The sequence below is a fragment of the Megalobrama amblycephala genome, linkage group LG11 (genome assembly GCF_018812025.1).
Source record: "Megalobrama amblycephala isolate DHTTF-2021 linkage group LG11, ASM1881202v1, whole genome shotgun sequence".
Classification (NCBI taxonomy): domain Eukaryota; kingdom Metazoa; phylum Chordata; class Actinopteri; order Cypriniformes; family Xenocyprididae; genus Megalobrama; species Megalobrama amblycephala.
Genome location: NC_063054.1, coordinates 741,950 through 754,958, shown reverse-complemented (window position 1 = coordinate 754,958; position 13,009 = coordinate 741,950).

Below are 13,009 nucleotides of genomic sequence, written 5' to 3'. Positions count from 1 at the left end.
TATTCTGAACTGCTGTGATTGTTTATTCTGTAAAACACAGATGTTGGGCAGAGCTTGTGCTCTGAAAGCAGAGGCTGTTGTGCTCCAAAAATCACCAGAAAAACTTTAGCAGTAGATTTTTAGGGAAAACATCTTGTTTGTTCATTTCATTCAGTGACGTTTTTCCATGCCTCTTGTCCGTGTGATCTCTCGCAGCCTCTCGGCAGAAGTGCTGCAGTCGCTTTAATTGGACGTGTTTTAGTGGAAACCAGCATTCAGGTCATCCTGACATGAGCTGAAGATCAAACTCCAGCCCTCGTGAAACACACATGAGATTTTGAGAGGATTTGTCATTGGTTTGTGAGCAGAAGTTGGCTGACGGTTTGGTGTTTCTCAGCTTGACATGTTTCTGTTCATCACAACACATTGTTGTTTTTCTCGGTAGAGTTTGTCTTCAGTTATTCAGATGAGCACCTTCATTTTCATGAAGATTAAACCCCTTTATCATGTCTGTGTTTTGTGCTCTTGAAGGCTTCATTTACATACTGTGGCATTTGATAAACCGGCCCAGTGCTGCTTTGATCTCCTCGTCTCCATTTCTCTCTGTCTCTTCTGCTTCTTTCCTTTCCTCTGGTGTTTTTCCTCTGCAGAGATCAATGTTTTTCCACAGAGAAAAGTCTCCACTGATCGAAGTGTTTGATTGCACATCAGTCCAACCGCTCTGATTAAATGAACTGTTTTTATATTTAGACCGTCACACTCTCTTCTCTGTTTGCCTCTTGATTGTTGCTGAATCTGGTTTGCTTTGCTTTCTCCAGCACTTACTGTAATTGGAGGTCTAGGTTAAAACACAACAGATGTCTGATGGACTCAGAAATGTGTCCTTATAGGGTCATGGCATGAAAAATCCCACTTTCCTTGACCTCATATTAACCTTAAACACAAATTTCTAAAGCCTCTAAATGATCAAAACTTTGCTGATAAATCTCTCACACATTCTCCTCCACACTCTCTCTGATTGAGAGTTTAGACTCTTTTATCAAGTAAAAGTCTTTTAGTATAACTGTACAAACATCCTTCAGCTCGTGCTTCTCGTGTCTTTCTGCTGTCAAATCTACTGATTTTTATCATGTAAGCGTAAGAATAACTTTAATATTGTTAGTAATATTTCAGCTGGACTGAAGCAGCTTTACTTGATTATCCAGACATCATTTATTATAAAAATCATCTTTTGAGGAAGGTTTATTTGTTCATCTCTCAATCATCATATGTTTGATCATAAAACTATGATTTTTGCATTTTTGCTCAATACAAATTCACATGTCAAAGTTCACCAAACTCTGGAACATTTGAGGGACTTTCTTCACATGGTTGCATTTCCAGTTTCACGAATTCCCTTCAAGTACGTTTGAGCTTCTGTTGGCCTTTTTTTATGTGCTGTACTGCATGTACAGTATGTTCACTGATCAGTGTTTATATGTGAATAAAAGCTTAAATTAAATCTGTTCATCATATAAAACAATCATGTCTCTTCAGAAGACTTGGATTAAGCTGTTGTTTCTGTATGTTTGATATACACCACATGATCACAGAGGGTTTTTTCACAGCCTACCCGACTGAAAGAGCTCATTATTATGCAAGTCATTTCAGGTCATTATTATGCGATTCTTTTGTCTTCTCAGGTGAGAATCACCCATTATTCATGATGATTCACGCCTCCACGCATACTGTGTTCCTTGACCAAAGATGTTTTAGAAAATGTAAATCTCTCTATTGTTTTATATGAAAGTGTAGTCAGCATAATTCTTACATAATTTTGAAGCAAAAACTCTAGTCTACAACCTCCAATACCCAGAAGTCTTGTGAACACAGATTTAATATACTTTTTTTGGCCTTATTTCAGTGACTTGAGTTTTTAGTTTTTTCAATAACCACGCATAAACGTTATTCCTTCATAAACACAAACTTGTACATACATGTTGCTCACGTATTATGGTAGCCTAGTTTGTGCTGAATACAGTGTAATGACACTTTTGTCATTAATATGTTTATGAACAACTGAAAAAAGCACAAATGTCAGGGCATGTCAAAACTTCTCCAGGCCCCAAATCATCCTCAGACTCCAGGGGGTTAATTCAATTGGATTACTTTTTGCGATCTCTTTAAATGTCAAAGTTTTGGTGGAATGGACTCTCATTAGAGGGACAAAAGTCTTATGGGTTTGACTAAAGGTAAATGACACAGTAAAAGTTGGAAGGACAATCCCTGGATTGGGTGAGATGTATTTGACAACCAATGATTTAGACAATTACCATATTTCTATTCATACAATTATTTGAATTATTGAAGGAAATTATTTGAAGGTAAAAATGAAGGAAGATGGCAAAGAAGGTACAGTAGAAGAATAAGATGAAAAGGCTTGTAGGTCTCTGTCTCTGAGTTTCCCCTTCTCTCCGCTAGCTTTTCATCATGGAGAGTGTTTGGTGTCTTTCCTCCAGAATGGAAGAGGATTTGTGCTGTCGACTGAAATATACTGAAGCGTCTGAACTCCAGTGATTCATCCGTCAGCGCAGAATGACATAAATGAGCGATTGCTTTTCAGCTGCTGTAATTTGGCTCCAAATTTCAAAATGAGCTGAAGAGTAAAACTTTCGGTTGCCAAAGACAAATTTCATGACTGCCGAAGAAATTTACCTCACTGTGTTCATTCACCCTAACAAACTCTAATGCCAGAAAATGAACACTAATTTCTAAAGTGCTCAGACGACAGGTATAGTGTTCAACTGCTGCTCTCTTATGCTCTCGCTGATTTAATTGGTTGACGGGTGGAAATTAACATTCGTACCCTGTCTTTTCATTACTGGCCTGAAAAGAGCAGAGTTTCACCAATTAGCTCATTTATTTTACACAGTGACAGGGTGCTGCGAGTTATCCTGTTTTCACTGGAAATGTACACTCTTTAAACATTTATCTGCTTCTGAAGTAACTGTTTGAAGTCTTCTGTAATGCTATTAAATTAGATGTTTCCTCCTGCATAATGCATTTGTCCATCATTGATCTGTGAGGCTTTAGCTTATGTGTATCTTCCATTACCATTTATTTGCATATGATTGCGCATTCATGCTAACGCTTCATTATTAATTACAATAGCAATGATTTTAATGAGGGTAATCTAGCAGGGTCCTTTGTGTCTGAGGCACAGTTGTTTCGCATCATCAATAACCTCATATCACACTCCAGGTTTTATTGCTCTCACACCTGGCTCGAAAATTCAGATTTCAGAGCTGTCTCCCTTTCCGCTTTGAGAGACATGAGAAAGACAAGAAAATTTACTGAATGACAATTCAATAGACACAACAGAATTAAGCAAATAATTGCACAATTCATTTTGATTATATATACAAACTATAATATGTAGAATACAGTATGCATATTAGGCTACCATTCATAAGTTTGAGGTTGGTAAGATTTTTGGTAACTAATGTACTAATATATACTTTAATTCATGCTTAAGTAATGCACAGATCATTTTCATTTAATGCATGACTTGTGAAGATCTAAGCCATCCATTAATCCCCTTCATAATAATTAACGCATCAGAAACTAATAAAGAATCAACCTGTTTAATAGGTCATATTTGAAATGTTATTAATTATATGTTATTATACAGCAGATTATTTCCCTGTGAACATCTAGAATCAACAAATAGTGTAAATTAAAGTGTTAATTAATGTCTTGTGTACTTGTTGTGGCACATGACTATTAACTCATTGGGTTTTGATAGTTCAAATGCAGGAACTGAACTGTAATGTAGAAGGCTTCCTTAATTAAACACGTGTTTGTTATAGTCTGGCCAGTTGTCAGTCTCTGGACTCTAAATATGCAAATAAGTATCAGGAAGTTTTGGGGAAAAAAACTGAGAAATGCACTTTATTAATGAAACGTAATATCAGAGAGCCAGGCCACAAAGTCCCGAACCAACAGAGCAGAGATAAATGGACATTCAAAGACCTGGCAGACTTTGTCACTGTGAGATTAAGTCCAAAGGTAAGCAGGTGCAAAGGAGACCAAAGGTTTTCCACACCAAGCATAAACTCTAAAAGGATATCTGAGAGTAAAAGCCAGGTTCCATGCCAAAGTTCAGAACAGGGATGGGCAGTGCGCTGGCAGGAAAGGACTCCATATAATGAGATTAGATGGAGAGTGGAGACACACAAGACAGAATAACAAGACTGGCCAGGCAGGGAGATGAAGAAAAAAACAAATAGATTAAGCAGCAAAATCAAGAGAAGAGTAAAAGCAGGTGACAGATAATCAGCATGCTGATTTTAGAGCGTGAACAGCTGCAAGTGGTCGCCATGTGGAAAATGAGAGCAATTGCATAAAAAAGAGAGAATGAGAAGAGAGGGAAAGAGATTAAACCTGAGTCCTGACAGAGTTCCCCTCCCTAGGGGTTTAGATGCCACCTGGTGCTCACGGTGGAGAGATGGTACCTGGTCACCACAGTAAGGTGCTCTTTTGGTGCATCCCCTGGCTTTTGCACCCTGGGAAGAAAACAAAGGGATAACCAAGGCAGCACATGAATGGGGAAAGCCCAGTTCAGAATACATTCAATGAATTGAGGGCATATTCTGCTCATGTCAGCTACTGGTTTCTGGTAGAGGGGTTGTGAGAGACCAGGGGTCTCATTTATAAAGTGTGCGTACGCACAAAACGGGGCTGGAAACGTGCGTACGCCAGTTCCCACGCAAAGGTTGTGATCTATAAAAACAAACTTGACGGGAGAATGTGCGCACCTTTAAGCAAACTTTGAGCTGTGCGTACGCACATTCTGGAGACAAAAGTGATATGAATTGAGATAGTAGATGTGCTACTTTCGATCACTTTTCCAGTGACACGCTGTTTTAATGACAGCGAGGAGCGCTGGGAGCACAATAATTCCTCTTGAATCTAAACTGCAGATGTTATGACAAAATATTTTTTTGAGAATGACGATCAGTGATGCACACTTAACTTAGATATTATGGAAGACACTGCTGGATTCGGTGGTCGAACGGTCCGTTGTCCAGTTTGAATAGGTCCAATAATATCTTACTGTACAGGCACAGCTGCAGGAGGTGTTGATGTCGTGTGAAGGATCTTCAAACAATTACTATTTGAAGGATATAATTTGAGGAAAACGGTAAGATTTGCATGTTTTCTTTTTAAAATACTTTGTCAGTGACGCGCCGAGTCAGACGATTGTAGCCTATTTACACTGCAATAAATAAGTAGGCCGATCTGTTTCCACTAAAAATAGCCTATAAACTTCCTAAAAGATATGTTCACCTTATCAGCAAAACTGCATACATTTGATTTGAATTGTTTAAAACTATTAAAATACTATCTGGCCAGTTATCTGAAGTATTTTATACAATTTTGTTTTTATGGATATTTAGATATATTTATTCTAAAACATAAAGAGGATATTGGATGATCTTTATCAATATAATGTGTGGCACAAATTCCATTTATAGTCCATATCTAATATTTTCCAATGTCTTGTACCTTTGACGGTGTTATGTGGTGTCACGTGGATGGGAATGTGTATGTAAATGATATGCAGATGAGGTTATGCATAGTAAAACTAGGCGTCATAAGCTATATATGGTGATTTCAGGGAGGAGACAGGGTGGAGATGCACGTACGCACAATCTTCTGCTGACTGGGATTTATAAAGGGATTTGTGCGCAGGATCTGGCGTACGCATGGTTTTATAAATCTGATTTTTTTTTGTGCGCACGCAGAATCTAGCTTTTGCGCGTACGTACACTTTTAGTAGGGATCCTACGCACAGTTTTATAAATGAGACCCCAGGCATGGGAGGATCTGCTCGAGATCCTAATGTGCCCACTTGATCTGGTTGTTGGTCTGTGGGTGAAACCCTGAAGATGGAACCCTGGTAGCACCAATCTGCAGACAGAATTTCCTCCAGATATGGAAGATGAACTGAGGCACACGTTCTCTGGGAAATCATGAATTCAGAAGATGTGGTCCATGACCACTTGGGCCGTTTGGACAGGGGCACTAAGTGAACTGCCTTAGATAAAAGGTCCACTACTGTGAGGATCAACCTATTGCCACCAGATGGAGGGAGACCGGAGATAAAATCCAGGGCATTATGGGACCAGGGGCAGGAAGGGATGGGTAGGGGATGCAGCTGAACAGAGGATGGGAGATTGGACCATTTATTTTGAGTGCAGACTGAACAGGCACCCACAAACCAACGAGTGTCCTTTGGCATGGCTGGCCACCAAAAACTCTGATGGATGGCTGCCAGTGACCTCTTTACACCAGGATGTCATGTCAGCCTGGAGGCATGACTCCACTGTAGAACCGCAGTATGGACCACCCCAGGAACAAAAAGCAACAGTCTCATAGGGTAGTTAGAGGGGCTGAGAGCCAGGGTGGAGCAGGCAGAATTAAGAGCATCTGGAGAGTGGAGAGACTCTGGAGGGCCTGCTGAAAGGATGTCCTCTAGAATGCCAGTTGAGAGGGAGGTGCCCTAATACAGGACCGGGGGCTGGAGTACCCTGAAGATGGCCTTTCTGGTCAAGTTGTGGGTGTGTTAAGTGGCCTTCTTGGCCAAGTCAACAGAGCTTGGGATGATCTCAGTAGCCGAAACAAAGGAGCACGGGACAGCCTCACTGGTTGAGATCAGGGAGCATGAAGTGGCCTTCTTTGCCGAGTCAAAAGAGGTTGGGACGGCTTCCATGGCAAGGGAGCGTAGAATGGAAGAGAGTGGTACAGACTCTGTGACTGAGACTAAGGGTCTTGGAACGACCTCCATAGCCATGACAGAAGAACATTGGACCACTGGGACAACCAGACTTGAGACCACTGGGACTTGGGACCACCAGACCCAGGACAACCAGACTTGAGGTTATCAGAATTGGGACCATCAGAGCCACTGGACTTGAGACCACTGGACCTGGAGACCCCTGGGACCACTGGACTGGCTCATCTAAACCTGCATGAAAACAGTCCTTTAAAGCAACCTCATTGTAATCCACCATAGCTCATGTCCACAGAATTTCAATATATAATCTGCCAATGGGCGGCTATCATGGTAGAGTAAGAGCAGCTGTGCGGCTGAGTGAAATGAAGGCATCTTTTTGCCTGCTGGATTCATTGTTGGGTTGGTCTGCTCTTCTGTCATGAAAACCTAGATGAGATAAATGAGGTTAACCTAAAACAGGCTTTGTTGAAGATAAAGAACAGTAAACAATTGGGTAGCAAAACACAGCAATGGGCATGCGCACACACACACACACACACACACACACACACACACACACACACACACAGCAGGTGAGGATATAGGTGAGGCTGGTGAACAGGATTACTGTGATGGAGAGCAGGTAAGTGGCACAGTCGATCACTGGAGTACAGGTTGGTAATACGGGAGAATGCTGGAGTAACAAACACAAGGATTCACCACACAGGGGATTTCTGGAGTATGGGTCAGTAGTGCTGGAGATCGCCGGAGATCAGGTAAGTATTTCAAAGGGTAGTGTTTAGCGAAGATGAGTCTGTGCTCCATATTGGAGACCAGACAATGACTGTGTTAGGTGAGAATATCTTTATAGTGGTGTTGATTGGTGTGCTAATGAGGGAAGTGTGCAGGTGATCAGTAAATAAAGGCCGGAGCACACCAAGCCAACGCTGACGAACTAGTGGAAACGAAAGCAGACTGTGGGGTTGGCTCACGTCAGCAGCGTCTGTGTCCAAAGTTGGCCTGACACACCAAACCAACGCTAGACAGCCGACGGCCAAGTAGCACATCAGTTCTGCGCCTGCGTGAGATGAAATGCCTTTCCGAACCAGCAGGTGGCGGTATCTGAACAGCCAATCAGAATGATCAGATGGCCTGACGGACTGACGAGCTCCGACGCCGATTCAACATTTCGAATCGCCTGAAAAAAGGCGACAAGGACCAACTTCAGCTGACGGTGTGGAACACACTGAGAAAACTTGGTCGGCCGACGAACAAAAACTGCCCGACGCTTGGTGTGTTCCTGCCTTAAGGCAACAGATGAATTGGAACTGAAGGTAATCAAAGAGCAAGGGAACTATGACGGGAAATGTGACGAGTGTAAATTTAGAGTGTATTTTTGTAACTATGAGTTGTCTGGTGTCATCGTCATTACGGTTCATGTGGATGGAGCTCAAGCACATTGCACACAGATGAACAAAAGCCAAAGATGAAGAGAATGAGGTAATTTTATGATGTGACAGCAGTTACAGTTCACCAGAATACCCACTTTAATCAGTTCATAGGTGGACATTATTAGGATGAGAAACAGCTGGGATTCTTAATATCCACAGACAGTTTGACCTAGTTTACCTTTCATATTCTCATCTCCAAACTGGGTTATTCTGATCCCACAGACCCCAGGTCGAGCACCCCCTGCTGGCCTTCAGCAGTAACCTTCCCAGATGGACTCTAAACTGGGTACTGACTTAGCAAGCTTCAGGCTTACAGAAATGTTCATACTTCACTCAGCAGTATTACTTTGACCGAACAAACAATTGTCTATCAAAGCTGATATGATACTTTTTACTGAGCCATGTTAAATTAAGGTCACTTGATTACACTTACATTTGTTGAGTAACATGGACAAGAGAAAAATTAGTAAAACTAATAATTGTGGAAGTTACTCATTGTGAATATATCTTGTTTTCAGCATAGTTCTTAGTCCAATTAAAACTATTTATACATGGTCAAATTTTCATCCATATCTACACAGACGAGTGATAAAAATTCATAAAATTCCATGGCAAACATAATCTGTAACATTATCTTAATTAACACTTTATTCCATTATGACCCCATTTTAGACAAAACGATGTAGAGATAATGGGTCATTATGTATTAAAAAAAACCTCATAAAAGCATTCTGAAAAGCATAATTACAGCTTTCTCTGAATAAATATTTATTAGAGGTGGTTAGAGGTTTGAAGAACTTATTTTGCTGGAGGCACTGGCTTAGCTTCCAAATGAGCAAAAAGAGATTTGACTTTAATTAGCGGCCACTGCCCCTATATAAATGGAAATTTCATCAAGGCTTATTTGGAAAAATGCCTGTCTTTAAACAAACCCACAAAAAAAAAAAAAAAAAAAAAAAAAAAAAAGCATGCATGCTAATGCAATTGCCAGCAGTCAGAATTGAATGACGTCAAATTTTCCACATTCAGTTCTTTATGATAATTAGCAGTGGGTCAGAAAGCCAAACAAAAAGCCCATCTGAAATACCAGGACATAAATATGTTCTACAGAATTCAGCATTTTACCTTTTCTCATGCTGATTTTATTGGTGTTTGGAGATCCTCTTTGCCAGCATTTAAACCTCCAGATCTCTCTATAAGACAGAACATCAGCTATCGCCTAAGAGGCCTTCTTCAGTATACCGTAGCCTGAGGAACGCACAGACCCACATCTTCACTGCTCGCAGACTAGATGAATAGAGAGCAGAGTTGGCAGTAGATTATTAATTTCCCCAGATAAATGTCAGTGTAAGAGATTTAATGAGCATTCTTGTGTGTATTCTCACCCGTGTGCCCAGCTTTATGATTTGATGAACATTTTTCTATGTCAGTTTTCTATTTGTTTTTGTGTGTTTCATATTGTAGATGCATCTGGGTCAAGATGGTGATTTTCAGGACTGCACTGCAACAAGTTTAACATGCTAATAATTTGAGTAAATTCACCTCAAGGAAATTACTGTAATCTAATGTGGTCCTCGCAATTAACTCTTTTTACTCATTAAACTGTTTAAAAATAAATTTAACAATAGATTTGTATATTTGTAAATATTTTGTATATACAGTCTTGAGGCATTACCCTTTCTAAGTGAAATTCAACACTGCGTCTTGCATTGATGCTATGGGGAACGGCATCAGCATGACCGGTGTCTGAAGCACGTGTGTAAACACACACCAATAACTCATTGGCAGACGGCAGACCATGACATCACATGCAGAGCACCTGGAAGTACGTGTCATCAAGCTTTTTGTCTTCAGGAGACGCTTGTTTGTATGCATGTGTTAGGCATCGAACACACTAGATGAATTTTCAAATGTTAATCTATTTAAATCTGTGGGAGACCACAGACATAATGACAGTTTCAGCTGATTTTTAGCACTATAATCCTCTGAACACATACTAGATCATTCAACCGGACTCCGAGACCACACACCTGTTGATTGTAGGAATGATTTCACAGTGAGACGAGATCTCATGGAGACTCGCAAGATCAAAACGTGACTTGAGAAGAAAAACAAATGGAGGACAACTGATGTTGTCAGCTGGCTCTCCTGCCATGCGTTCTGCTTTACAGTGAAAAACTAAGTAGAAAAAAATCAGTGCAAATCAGGCTCAAAATCTTCATGGAGCTTTGAAGCTTTACGAATCTTTTATTTCGAATCAGTGGTTCGGAGCGTGTATTAAACTGCCAAAGTCATGTGATTTCATTCATTTCATTATGTCATAAGTGTTTTGAAATTTCAATGGTTCACCACTGGGCGGCGTGACTTTGGCAGTTTGATGCATGCTCTGAACCACTGATTCAAAACAAAAGATTCGAAAAGCTTCATGAAGCAGTGTTTTGAAATCATCCATCACTAGATATTGTTGTCGTTATTTTGTTTTTTTACACACAGAAAGTATTCTCGTCGTTTCATAACATTAAGGTTGAACCACTGTAGTCACATGACTGTTTTAAATATGTCTTTAGTAGCTTTCTAGGCACTGGAAGAGGAAATTAACTTTCTGGCAATGGAGGCTTCACTGAGCCAAAAATATCTTAATTTGTGTTCCGAAGATGAACGAAGGTCTTACGGGTGTGGAACGACACGAGGGTGAGTAATTAATGACTGTAATTAATGACTGAATTTTCATTTTTGGGTGAACTAACTTTTTAAAAACCTAAGACGACACTACTGGAGCACGTTCGACTCCTCGAGGAAGCTGGATGTGATCATTATGATGTATTCATGAGACTGACTGAAGAAGCTTTGTTCTTCCTTGATTCTCACCTGAGGGACAGTAGTCAGCGTTTGCACGAGCGTGTTCGGCTCTGGATGGCATTGAAGACACTCATAGTGATGCATTTGTAGTAGCAGACTCTGTTCTCACTTGATTCTCAATAGAGTGAAAATAATCGAGTGTTTGAACGGAGCATGTTCCAGTCACGTGTAAACTGATTTTTTAAAAGGCATGTTACAGTAGTTATACTGTATACGTGATGCTATAGTTGTTTGCAATATTGTGAGCAGTAATGACATTGAAGCCCATGTAAATAAAGTTGTCTTAATTGAGAGAGAGAGAGAGGCTCTGTTAGGAATACAGGGAAAATCTGACCTGTGTGTGTGGCTTTCTGACATGTGTTTCTGAAGTATCTTCATCCCTGAGGGTCTCATTACTATGTTTCTGAGAGAGCCGTTTTAAAGCTTAATGTCCTCACATCGCTCTCTCTCTTTCTCGCTGTCTTTCTCCAGCTTTTCTGTCTGTAATTAAATGTTTGATAAACTGTGTGCGTTCAACAGTCAGTGTTCTCAGCCTTTCATTCATTTGTACCTATTCAATGTCCACCTCTACCTCCCTCTCTCTGTCAGGATCTGAGAGATTGCATTAGAGACAATCAGGTGTAGATACAGCTGGCTCACATAATTCACCTCCATCAAGATCATACTGTACAATCATACATTATATTTCATTCAAACCTTAAAACCAGCTGATCTTTTTTGATTTCATCAGTATAACACACACATACACAAATGATTTTTGTCCTCAGGACTTCACAGTGAACAGCAGCAGGTAATTACTGGTAAGTTCTGTAGAATCACATGGTTATCATCACTTGTATATTTTCCACACTATGATACTGCACAACACTACTACCCAGCATGCACCACAGTAGCAGGCACAGCTGTAGTTTGGGGCGTCAGGTGCTGCTTTATGATTCTGAGGGGGTGTGAATGAAATTAGATAACCTGCGCAGACTCTGAACAACACCACAGACGTTAGATTAGTTCATTAGAGGCAGCACAGATTTTTGCCATTTTTCACCAATCGACTGACTTTTCTGTGACTTTTCCAATCCTTTATGAAACTGGATAAAGATTTTTATCAATCCTTTAATAGATTGCACTGACAGATTTCTAGACAATGAAATATTTTAGAGTCAAACAACTAGGAAAAAATATAAATTGAATATACATTTCCATGACTTCATAAGACTTGTGAATTTTCAAAACCTTGTTTTAGTTTGCTTGTTTTATTGAGTTTTTTTTTGCATTTCTGGCATTGAACTGTATTTGTGCAGATGTATTGTAAAATATACTAGTGTAAAGGATGTAAAAGCAATATATGATCTGGGAGAAAATTAATTTCAAGTAAATAAGGCCTAGTTAATAATGATCACAATGCAGCACTTCGTTTTCTTTTGCAGTGATTTATTCAGTTGTTTCACAATTATTCAAACAACTATTAAATATTTGTAATTTTTGGCAAAATTTTACAGTGTAGTATGTATTTGACAAAATGTCACTATTAAAATGTGACCCTGGACCACAAAAAACAGTCATAAGGGTCCATATTTGGAAACTGAAAAACTGAATAAATAATCTTTCCATTGATGTATGGTTTGTTAGGACAATATTAGGCCGAGATAAAACTATTTGAAAATATGGAATCTGAGGGTGCAAAAAAAAAAAAAAAATATTGTGAAAATCACCTTTAAAGTCCTTAGCAATGCATATCCACTCACAAAAATGCATTTTTTATATATATATTCACAGTAGGAAATTTACAACATATATTCATGGAACATGATCTTTACTTAATATCCTAATGATTTTTGGCAAAAAAGAAAAATTGATAATTTTGACCCATACAATGTATGGTTGGCTATTGCTACGAATATACTTATGTGCGACATACGACTGGTTTTGTGGTCCCAGGGTCACATATGAGGAAATGAACACAGTT